Source organism: Pinus tabuliformis, chromosome 6 (assembly GCF_031772625.1).
Source record: "Pinus tabuliformis cultivar Carrire ecotype Pingquan chromosome 6, CPIR1, whole genome shotgun sequence".
Classification (NCBI taxonomy): Eukaryota; Viridiplantae; Streptophyta; class Pinopsida; order Pinales; family Pinaceae; genus Pinus; species Pinus tabuliformis.
Genome location: NC_142292.1, coordinates 191,512,664 through 191,526,126, shown reverse-complemented (window position 1 = coordinate 191,526,126; position 13,463 = coordinate 191,512,664).

The window sequence follows — 13,463 nt, the reverse complement described above, 5'->3', positions numbered from 1 at the left end:
CGAGATTTTTTATTCCCTTATGAGTTCTGCAATCTATTTCTGAAGTGCCTTTGCTTCATTGATTCTAGTTAGCTTCTGCAAGACTCACAGGGTCTTCATGTTTGCCTACATTTCCTCTAGCTTCTTTTGCTTCTGCTACATGTTATCTTCTATCTTTTGTACGTTTGGATCTTCCTACAGTGAAGTCAAAATATGCATTGTCTTGTCCAATATTTTACAACTCTCTGCCACTATCTCAGAGATGCCTTTCACTACAGCCTTTAGGTCAATCTCCCTTTTTTGAGCACTTTTGGTCGTGTGGCTGACCGTAGCTTCATTTGCATCTCACTAATTTTGATTTCATACTCAAACTGCACATCTGTGAAATTTTTCTTTGATTCCTTGACTGCAAGTCCAAGATTCACAACCTTACCTTTTATTGGCTCATCCTCGCAAACATCCACGTCTGGAGCTTCCCTGCCAGTGGCTTCGACCACTTATTTCAACCTTTGTTGTTGTAGCTCTCTTTTCGAATAATCGAATGAGATATTCGATGTTCATACAGTAGCGCAACTGAAATTTATCAATACTTGACAGTTTTCAAGCTCTTAGACAGCAATGTGCCAAAATTATGGTGGGAAGCGGCATTTTATAGCACTCCTGATCTTCTAACCTCATAATTATCCTAGATCCTTGCCAACCTGTCTCCATAAATTTAATTTCCCACTCCTCCAATGGTTAGTTTATGTTTTCACGGTCATATTTCCGAGGAACTTCGATGCACCTTTCATTGTGACGAACTTATGAACCTCGACATACTCCTAAATTTCACAAGGTAAACTTCCCACATTGAAACTCTTTTCTGCAGTGTAGTTTATAGTCCATTTCCCACTTTAAACTACAAGCGGCACTAATACTTTCCTCTTTTCTTTTCATAGTGAAGCTACCAAGGCAGGTTTGTCCCTATACAGTTTCAACCTATCGCCATTCACCCTCCCTGGTATCAATTCTCCATTCAACTTTTCCAACTGAACTGTACCTTTGTCTGTGATATTATTGGTGATATAGGGGCCCAACCAATGCATTTTAAACTTTCCTGGGAACTTCGTAAACTTATTGTCATACAGAAGGATAAGATTTCCTTCCTAGAACGTCTTATGTTTGATATGTCGGTCATGCCAAGATTTTTCTCTCGCTTTCTGCACCTGCTGATGAAATAATGTTATAAATTTTTCTTCCTATAATGTGAGCAACTACGCCATCCTTTCCTTAATTATTTCAGGGTTAGACATGTCTATAAAGGCTGCAATTGTTAAGCTCGGCATAATATACTCCATGGGCATTACAACTTCTTGCCCATAAACCAATCTGAAAGGTGTCTGACCTGTCAGCTTCTTGCATGTGGTTCTATAATCCCATAACACCATTGGAATTCTCAAATACCAGTCATCTCTATTCACATTGCATACTTTAGTCAGTGCATTTTCCAAAATCTTGTTAAAAACTTCAACTGTTCCATTTTCCTACGGGTGATATGGAGTGATATTCTCATGATACACTTGGAATTATTCAGTCAACGCCTCAATGGTCTTATTCAGGAAATGTGATCCTTGATCACCCATCAAAACCTTTGGACACCCAAATCGGGACAAATATACTAAAAAATGAACTTCGCAGCAGTTTCTGCGTTGCAATCCTTTATTTCTTGTGTGTCAGCCCACCTTGTCAAATAATTAATTGTTGTGATTATATACCTCGCACCATTTTTCTTCCCAGATTGGTTTATAAGTCTAAGGAAATTAACGGCCCTTTTTTCGAAGGATTGCAATGTCACTTGTGGTACTAGTGGCATTTGATCCCTCCCTAAAGGCTTCCTAGTTCTTTGACAAACATCACATACTTGAAAATAATCCTTCGCATCCTTGTGTAGTGTGGGCCACCATAATCCTTCCATTAAGACCTTCTACATAATAGCCTTCCCTGCATAATGTCCACCAGCTACGCCTCCATGAGCTTCTGCCAAAATAGTTTGTCCTTCATGTTCGGTGACATACCTACACAATATTTCATCTGGTGCCATCTTATACAAATGTCATGCTATTAACAAAAATCATTTGCTTTTACCACCAACTCCTTCTTCTGCCACATAGTGTACTCCACAGGGGCCATTCCTGTAGCCAAAAAGTGAATAATGTCTGCGAAGTGATCATCTGAAATCTTGATTGAAAAAAAATGCATGTTGGGAAGATTATCTTCAATTCTCATTGGTTCTTCTCATGTTTCCAACCTTCATAGATGATCAGGGCTAACACTCAACATTCCTAGTTTGACAACCACTTCAAAATCATACTCCTGAAACAACAACAACCATCTACAAATTTTCCCTCCTAGAATATGCTTATTTACCAGATATTTCAATGCATAATGATCTATGAACATCTTAAAATGTCATCCCATCAAATCATGTATGAATTTATGCAATGCATATACCATAGCCAAGCCTTCTCTTTCTGTGTTAGTGCAGTTCTTTTCTTCTTTAGACAACTTCCTTCTTGCAAAATTTATAAGTTAATCGATTTCTCCTGCGCCAAGTTGTGCCAATACTACTCCCAAAGATATGCAATATGCATATACATGAACATGAAACTCCTTATTCCAGTGTGAGAAAACCAATATAGGCGCAGTTACCAGCTTTTCCTTCAATAGATCAAGACTTTTCTAGCATTATTCATTCCATTGAAAGGTCTCATCATTCTTCAATAGATTCTCCATTGTCACAGTTATCTGCACATATCCTTTGATAATTTTTTTGTAATATCTTATGTGTCCCAATGTAGTATGCAATTGTCTCACTATTTTTGGTGGAGGTAAGTTCAAATGACAACTATCTTCACGGGATCCACCATCAAACCCTGCTTGCACATAATCATATGCCAAAAGGCACACAAAATATACATTTCTTTAAGTTCAATGAGATCTGGTTCTTGCTACATATGTCGAACATAAGCCTTAAGCTCACAACATGATTTTTCAGTAGTCCAAAGATTATCCAATCATGAAAGTATACCTCCAGAAATTTGTGTATATACTCCTTGAATTCTGCGACCAGAACTCTTGAAAATATAGTAGGGCATTCTTCAACCCAAAATGAATCATTGTATACTAATATGAGCCCCACTCTATTGCAAATTTGGTCTACCCTCTGGTGCAATCCTGATCTGATGATAGCTAAAAAATCCATCTGTAAATAAATAGGCCTCCTATCCTCTTACATTATCCAACACCTCATCTGTAAAGGGTGTAGGGAAGGGATCATGCACACATGCATCATTTAATTTTCTTAGATCCACACAAATCCTGATTTCTCCTTTAGTCTTCTTTTTCTAGACCACCATATAACTTACCCATTCTGATTCTTTCATAGGTTCAATGATCCTTGTTGTAATCATTTTATCTAACTCCTCTTTCACCTTTTCCTTATATTTTGGGTTCAATCTGTAGGGTCTTTTCTTGACAGGCTTCACATCAGGTTTAAGGGGAATACTCATGACTCTTAGATCCCCTAATATGCCCTTCATGTTGGAAAATTTTGTAGGGAAAATCTCCTAGTATTCATGTAGAATATTTGTAACTTTACTAACTGTATCTTCATCCCAATATTCTCCAACCATTGTGAACTTCGGTTCCTTTTTTGATCTTGTATTCACCCTTTTTGTCTTTACTGGCTTCATTATATCTAGTATTTTTGGCTCAGGTCCAGTAACTTTGCAGTGTCCTTCTGATTCTATTATGTCGATAGCACGGATCTTCGTCTTCTTATGCAATAATGTTATAGCATTCTAGTGCATGTTCTAGTTGCGAAATCCAATATGGTTGTTTCCATGTCAGCGAATTTGCATTCCCAAAGATATTTTATCTGAATATTTGAATAGTCAAGTCTATGCATGGGAAATCATCTTCAAAATTGAATTTTAATATAAACCCTTCCACCAAATCTTCTTAGTTTACAGTACAATGGCGAAACTCTGTTTCTAGGTACCAATTCATAGGAATTGTTTCTAAAGTGTGGATAAACCCATGTACCCATTCTTGTTGTGGAATATCTCCCCATATTAAAATTCATCGGGGAATATGATCTCTAGGGTTAGTTTTACCATCATAATTCACCTCTATTTCTGTATCTATTGAACCAAACTTGATCCAGATTATTCTTTGACACTGCTGCCAATTTTCTATATTTCTTTTATGTGCACCCCACCATCTAGCAGGAGTAGACCTCAGGGCTACATTCAAAGCTAACATCCTTTACTCTTTTGGCATTTGTCCTTCATAATTATCAAGTAAAGTGCTTACATTACCCAAACCATCATAGTAAGGAAAATTACATACCTCAGAAGTTATGCAATGAAGTGATTTGGTAATCCTTGCACAATGCCTTGTAGACACTTCATGTAGCCTATTCTACTAATTTTCCAATTCTTCTTTGGATGTTAATTGATAGCTATTTTCTATATATGCTACGCAATACTCATCTCTAACAATCTTTATATATCTCACACCTTCTGATGGGTCTAATGGAACAACTACTCTCGTGTTTTCCTTTTCAAATACCATTTTCGTTTTCTTTAAGTTGATTATAGCTAGATGATCAAATTCCCAATCTAGTCCAAGAAATGTTGGATAGGGGTTAATGTCATCCACAGTTTCTATCACTTCAAAGTTTGCAATAGTGCGAACTCCTTCAATTTATAATACCACACTGAATAGTCTTCCTAAGTGTAAGATATTTTGCTGGTTTTCCATTCTCAACTGAATTGGTGACCATTTTAACTTTGGCTTACCCATCAATTCCCAAGTCTACTTTGGTAAAAAATTAGCATCAAATCCTAAATGCAGAATAACCTGATTCATGTCATATTCTCCAATCTGCACATTGAGTCTCATTTCTTTTCCAATCTTTCTCTTATGTCGATTTAAATTGTTAAGTGCACGTAAATCACTTCACTGTACTTATTTAGAAGCACAGGAATCTATCAATTCTTGCAGCCCTTCTACAACTTTCTATTTTCTTAGAAACTTCATGCAAGTTTGTAGGAAATACTTTAAAATACCTGGGTCCATATCTTGTGTCACAACTTCTATCATGTCGTAGTTATTCTTTTGTTTTGGTTGTGCACTAGAGATCGAAGCCCTAGCATCCATAAAGGTTTGCCTCATCTCCATAAACACTTCTTTTTCCTTCTGAACATCAAAGGTGGGAGCTTTCTCCATGGTATTTCTTACCCATGTGGCTTTATGTTCCTTCTTTCCATCTGTGTTATCATTTCTAGTCGTAGCTCCACTCCTTGTTACAATATTAATGTGAGGTTAATCAGTCCTCAGTTCTGTATTCATCATATGAATGTTCTGTTTCAGCTGTTGATTTTTATTTTCTTGTATTTTTTCCATAAGTATCAGACACTCTTCAATTACATGATCAAATGACTAGCAATACTTACATCTCGTAGTAGGATTCTGAAAATCTATTGCAAAGTTACCTGCCTGGCCACAATTGTAAGAAATTACCCATCCACGACCTCAACCAACTCCACCACCTCGAACTCATCCTTAATAGCTGCCTCAACCACTGCATTGTCCACTTCCTTCATTTCCTTGCTCCTCATATTTCATTCTATATGTGCCAACACCATGATCCATCATCAATTCATAAGCTCGACAATTATTTTCATCGTGTCCCACCGATTTACAGAACTTGCAAAATAAATTATTTAGAGTCTGGACATATTTTTGCAACAAATAACAATATTCATAGCGATGTTCGCCTCTAGTTCTGCATATCTCGTACCATAAGCTGGATCCAGAATTCAAAGGATTAGGTGCTCCACTAGCCATGTAATTTATGAAGAGAAGGAATTTCTCTTTAGAGTGGCCTTCTGATTTTCACTTCATACACCAAACCTCTTCACGAACTTCTTTACTTTCATTCATATCTTGTAACTGCATAGTCAAATTTTGCAGTTGACTCTAGATCTGCTGCATACCTGCATTGATATCCCCTATAGGCGAAGCTTCTAATTTCATCACAAGTTTTAAAGCTTTGGCTTGAGTTTCTATCTTCTGTTGCAACAAAGGAAATCTTATATGTGGAAGCAACACACTTATAAACCATTATTTATGTTATTGCAGAGCTATTTTGAAGCTCACCTGATCCAATAATATCTTGAATCTTTTATCAAATTCCAAAACAGACTCCATCAACCTTTCTTTGATCTCCTTTAACTCAATCATACACTAAGGACTTGGATTTTGGTTTCTTAAATTATTTCACTAGCGTTGTTTTAATCTCTACAAATGATCTGATCTGATTTCTCAAATACTTCATGAACCATGTCAATGCTCTATCTCAGAATGTCGTGACAAGCTACGCTTTCTTCATATTTTCATCACGAAGATGCTTCTCGGTCCATACTACTTCACATAAGAACCAAAATTTCTCTAGATCCTTTGATCCAATTCCTTTAAACACAGGCAACTTAATATCATCGGCCATGTTCCTTCTCAAAGGGGGAGGGGGATGGGGGGTAGGGGGAGTACGGGGATGGGGAAAGCCAAAATTTCTTTGGCTATTGCTATATTCTAGCTTCAGCAAATTTTTGGGCTGAAAGGGTGAATACTATAGAGTTACTTCGAGGTTTTCAGGGGGATTTTCTTCACTTTCGAATTCACTAGTAGAGGGCTATAGTCAATTTCTATAAAATTCTTCAGATCTTGGCCACAAGTTCTCTTCTTAGTGTATATTCTATATCTTTTTCCACTCCACATTGTTCCAAATTCTTCTTCAGATCTTCTTCCAAACATAATTAATCACCTAATCGAACTAAATTCGTATAACTCCCTTTTCACATAAAAGCATCTTAATCCAGAGTCTTAAATATCTCAAGTACTTACATCGTGGTCCTTTTAAAAAAATCATTTAGCTTCACTGTAGGACACAGTTGATTCTACTGCTAACTTAGTAATAAATCCTCCAAAGATGTTATCAATCCAGAAGTCAACAACTCTTGAAATTTTGTTATCAGTGTTCTTGAGTCACTGTATCAATTCAGGGGTCCACTCCTTAGGTTCCTCTCCTTTAAAACAGTTTTTTTTCTCAGTCAGCCTTCAAATCCACTCATATAGCCCCACATGTAATGAACCAAAGAAAATTTTGTACTTATCTTCAAGAATATACTTCTGTAACTACCTTTTAGATGAAAGACAAGGGTCTATATTTCTTGTTTTGAAAATTCTCGATCCTTCTATTCTACCCAATCTTGAATTTATTTCTTTGACAGATGCCACAAAAACATTTCCCTCAAATAGGTCCCACTCCCAGAATTGGAACCATTTTTTGTCTTAGGTTGGGCTAACCCAGGTTTAGATTTTATTGTGCACCAACAAATCCCTAAATCACTAGCCCTTTTGGCAGTGACATGCAAGCAAGTTGTAGTCTCTCCCGAAGTGACTATGGGAGGTTGCAGAACCATATTTCTACAAACTCAAGGGATAATGTGATGTGACAATTTTGTATCTTCTTTAATGCTTATGATGGGCCTCTAAATTAGACATAAATTAAGGACCATGCCTCTAAATTAAACATAAATTAAGGCCCATCTAACCATCCTTCAGCATATTAAACCTCACTTTTTTCATTAGATAATGTATTTTTAACTTTAATATGTTCAATAGGGAGGTTTATGAATAACTTCATATTTGTGCCTAATATTATTTATTTTTGTGGAATATTATGAGAATATTGGGCAGATTATGAAGATTTGGAGGAGGAGATAATTTAGGGACTTTCTCCCTACTACAGGAGGATCAATATTAAATAATAAATCACAATATATTATGGAATTATGGCACAGATTGTGGAACTCCAATAATTGAGAAAATCTAGGAATGTGTTCCCTGCCGTTTAATTCAAATTCCTAGTATTGGGAACCAGATCCACTAATCAAGGGATTTTTGTGGGGAAAGCTTCCTCCTTTCATGGGAAATGATTCCTAATCATTTTTTATAAGTACCAAATCGAGTTTTCCTCTAGAGGTAGATTTTTATTAGTCTTATCGTGGAGAGAACTCGTATTTTTGTAGCTCCACTGTCATTTCTTACAAGGATGTAATTGTATTGATGAAAATAATGAATATTGGTGTCAAGTTCAACTTATAAATATTGTTCTCCTCCATAGGACTCTGAGTTTCTTTGGCCTTGGCCATCCTAGGAGCCTCATAACCCTTTTGTATAATTTGTTTTTATTCTTTTCACTTCTTATTCACATGCATCTCTTGTTCTTGTTTCTTTCTAATTTTTCATTTAGTATTATTGATTTCTTATTGTAGGATTGGGTTAAATGGTTAATGAAAGTTCTTTTTCAGGGTCACAAGAATCATTTCATGCTTGGAAAATATTTGAATGGTCATAGTAATCATTTTTTTCTTGGATTAGTTTGCTTATTCCCAAATCTAGAATTCTGGAACTCCTTTGTGGCAAATAGCAGCAAATTTCTGTTATTGTTTAGAGCTTGTTGACGCACTTCAATCAAGTTCGTTCCACTTCAATTAGATCAAAAAAACATTCTATTTAATAATAAAAATTACTCCATTTCATTTTTACTTGATTAGGTTAGGAATTTTATAGATTTACTAGCTCACTAGTTCTTGAATTTCTGGATTTTGGACTAGTAATTTTCTGTTATTTAATAAATCTTTCCCATGTATAGATGAATTTGTGGATATATGAATACAATAATTTGTGCTGTTTTAGTAGCTTCTACATTGTAGGGAGACCTCATATCGTTCACCTCATCCAAGTGTCATCCACCCATGTCACCAAAATCCACTAAAATCTCAATGCAAATTCTTGTTTTATAAGCAAAAATTGTCATTTCCATTGAGAAAATCCACCCATCTTGAAGCCCTTTCTTTAGTTTTGGGTAGTGTCCACCACCTCCATGCCTTATTCGTATATTATCCATATTTACCAAGCTTCATTCCACCTTCTAGACCACTTCCTAAGCTTTCGGCTTGTTCTTGAAATAAAACAGGGGATCCTATAGGAACTAGTACATCTTGTAGGAAATCCTGTAGCGGCCTGTTTTGAGTCCAAATTGAGAAAAATCATCATTTAAGCTAGGATTATGCCTCTACTTGACCTCCAAACCATCAAAACCATTGTACCCCTCTTCCTCCACACCTGTCTCCCCTGCCAAAGAACAAGGAAAGATTAGAATTTTCATTTATAAAATGAAAAGATAAAGAAAAGTAGTTTTTAATTTCTTAATTAGCACATGCATGCAGAAGTTAATAATCCCTAGATCAGATTCCATGCTCAGTTAGTTTAAATCATCACATGTGTTAAATAGGGTTGTTCTTTTACATTTAGTGCATGATCTTTATGCAATTTGAATATGTTTCTTTCCTTGTACTTTATTTCTTGCAATAGGTTAGGGTTTCCATTTTGAGTAGTTCATTTTCTACAATTAGTTTAGGATTATATTTCAATACATGCACTCCATTACATCATGACAGAAAAGGAAGGACACATTGTATGTTACACATATAATGTTGATACCTCTTAAGTTTGTATGAACCCCAGGTTGATAATTAAAGTCGATAGCCTTGGGAGTTGCAACATTCTTGTTGCAATACCGAGGCTCATCACTTTTTGGCACCATTGCTAGGGAGGTTTCAAATTATGCATTGTTTTCTTTCCTAGTTGATTCATTTGTTTTTACGTTTTTCAGAAGAAAAAAAATCATTAGGAATATTTCATTTCAAAAATAGAAAAGTGCATTGCATTAGTGTTTTCATTCACTCACAAAAACAAAAAGCAAAAAATTTCCAACACCAACCCCCCCCCCCCCCCCCACATTTGATCACGTGTTGTAGTAAGAGCCACATCACCATGAAGAAGAACATGGCAAAGAATATAGAAGAAATGGATGGAGATGATGACAATGAGGACGATCCTCTTTTATTTCCCCTTCAAGATACTAATGGTAGTGTGCACATGAAGAACATCCCTCCATCTTTTCTTCCAAAATTTCATGGTCTAAGGTCAAAGGATCTGGAAACCTTTCGCTTTGAATTTGAAATTTTTTGTAGATCTTATGGTTACTTATTAAAAAATCAAAAATTGATATTGTTTCTAGAAACATTGAAGGATATAGCTCTTAAATGGTTCATGATTTTAGGGACTAATTCGATAAGATCATGGAATGATATGAAAAATATATTTCTAGAGAAATATAAAGATCATGATCTTAAAAAATAAATCTTTAGAATGAATCAAATAAAATATGAGAGTCTAGAGGATCTAATAGAGAGGTTCATGTATAATGTTAAGAGGGAAAAACTACACCATTTAGGCTCTAACAAACTAAAAACCCTCTTACTTAGAACAATTAGGGATGAGTGGATTGATCTCCTTGATCTCATGAGTGGAGGTGATGTATACTAGCTATCATTTGAATAAATTTATGAAACATGCAAACACTTATCAAGAGGAAGGGAAAGAGTAAGTAAATCAACATCAAGATCGCTAAGTCAAGCTAAACTTAGAAATTTTCTTGATAACTTTAAAACAAAAATTCTTAGCAATCTAAGTGAATAAGTAGAAATGTTAAGAATTAAAAATGAGAAAAAAGAAGATGTTGATATTTGTGTCATCCATGTAGAATCACATGATGTTAAATATTTCCCCTCATTACCAAGGTTGAAGGAAGTTTACCAAGAGGACAATGGAGCAAGTCAATTTCCAATGCAGCTATGTTATGTAGCTCCAAGAGGACCATGGAAGCCTATTCAACCTAGTATGATGCAAGAACCTAATTCACAGTTTCAAGCTTATGCACATCCATCTCAATGTAATTGGAACACACCCTTTCCTTGGAAATATTGGCCATATCAACCCCAAAACCAATCTTGGCAACAAGGTTGGCAAGGAACTTATTGGAGCCATCCACAATATCCTCCATACCCAACTCCATGTTATCCCTACCATTCACCTCCACCACAACCACAACCCCAATCACATCCATCTCAAATATCCACTCCCACTCAATTACATGTACAATCATTTCCATACCCACGCAATGAAGTAGCTCAACCCACTTACAATGCTAAGGTACAACACTTCCAAATATCTCCTTTCAATCTCAATAGTATTCATCTCAACTCAGGAAGAATATTCAAAAAAAAGATTATCTTGATGCCATTGAAGGACAACGTGCAAAAAAAGAAGATTCAAAGGAGAAGATCAGAGAATCATGGGCTGCACTTGGTGAAGAGAAGAAAGAAAAATCAGAGATTGAGAAAGCTCCCTCATGGTTACCATCAAATCCTCGATGTGTTCAAGAGAATAATCAGAAAAAAGAGGAAGATTTGAAGGTCATGGAAGAAGAAGACATCCAAGATGATCCAAATCAGCAAGTGGAACAGGGGCATCACAACTATATTGAAATATGGTTCCAGAACAACACTCTCTTCTTTAACCATGCTTGATCCTTTCAAAGTCAAATCATTTGGTCTCTAAAATCTAGGTACATGTCAAATCATATATTGCAAGCCTACACATCAGTTTATCTATCATCTTGATGTGCACATGGCTCCATTGGAAGTATTCTTATACTTAGAAGTAATTTTGTTTTTCAAGTAGGGTAGGGTAGAAAAAAAATAAAAAATAAGAGAAAAAAAAATATCTCGGGTGAAAACCTCCTTTGAGGTGCATGAGATTGGATCATTGATTGAAAACCTCCATGAGGCGGTCAATGGGTTTGGAAAAAGAGAAAAAGAAAAGATCCTAGGTGAAAACCTCCTTTGAGGTGCCTAGGTAGACCTACTAGTTGAAAACCTCATTGAGGCAGCTAGTAGGCCTAGAAGAAAAAAATAGAAAAAAATAAAAAATATGTGCTCCAATTATCTCTCTCGTGAATGTAGGTGCCTTCCAACATCTACAAGCAACAAAAACAAGTTGGCACCAACAAAAGAAAAAATAGGTCAAACCTAGTCAAAAGAAGTCAAATTTTGACTTTCTCCTTCTTTTCTCAAATGCTCCAACATGACCAAAGCCATGAAAATCCATCACCCTCATCTATTTCCACCATTCGCTCATCATTTCCAAGCTTATACCACTCATTTTCCTTGCTATTCTTCAAAACTACAGGAATGCTCTATTCTACTACAAGAAATAGAAATACATAGAGCAGAAAACTATTTTTTCCATATGATGCAAACCATGCATCCATTTACCAAGTTGTTTTAGGGGGAGATGCATATGGATGATGGTAACATGCTCAAGAAATTTCAGCAAATTCCAATGCACAATTTTCGAGAAATCAGCCTCCATCACCTACAACCATTTTTGAATTTTCTCAATATCCATGGATCCATTTAAAACGTTGTTTCATGGGGAGATGCATATGGATTATGGTAACATGCCCAAGAAATTTTATCAAATTCGAGTGCATGGTTTCCAAGAAATCGACCTCCATCACCTTCAGCCGTTTTTAGTTTTTCTCAAGATTCATGCATCCATTGGCTAAGATTTGTTGTTTGGGAGGTGTGTCATGATGATGGAAATATGCTGAGGAAATTTCAGGTAAATCCATTCTAGTGTTTGGGAGATATGGACAAAACAAGTCTGCTACAAGAGGTTGTCCTAAATTACTACAGGATCTATATAGGAAGGTCGAGAAGAAGCTACAAGAGGCAATATGATGGAGAAATGGGTCAAAAGGTCAAGTATTCTTTAGGGAAGGTTGATATAGACCCCCCAACACCTACACATCAACAAGAATACAACCCATCAACAAAATGAGATCAACAAAAAAAAGAAAAAGTCAGTCAAGAAGATGTACCTAAGTCATTAGTAGCACAACAACATCAACCCAGAAGAAACATGCATGTCTCTCCAACAACCATTGGGTAGGTACAGGTATGCAATATTCCTGACCTCTTCACTTGAGCATATTATAGTTAGAAATTTTTTGTCAATGCATGAGAGATGAGGTTTTATAAGTTAAGGATGGGTCAGCAGTCTCAGCCACCTTCAACTAGTTAATTTGAGCTCACTCATTCACTCATACAATGTGGAAAAGCCAAATTATGAAGGGTGATCATTTCAAGGAATGGGCACAAGAATTAAAAGAAGAAATTTTTGCAAAGGCCAAGTCACCACAACACTCCAAGCCCTCCATCCACTTCATGTCCACTATCTATCCATCATTCATCCATCCCATTTCATAATTTCAAGAAAAAACCCTAAGCTCTATCTCACCTTGAAAATTTCTTGAAAAAAAACAAACAGAGCATCCTCTCCATTTTCACAAACCTACACTACTCCCTCTGAGCCCTAGCATTATCCTCCAAACCCTCTACATCATTTCTCATCACTCCCATACAATTAAAAGACTCTGAAAGAGAAAGAATGGTTGCTACAGGAAG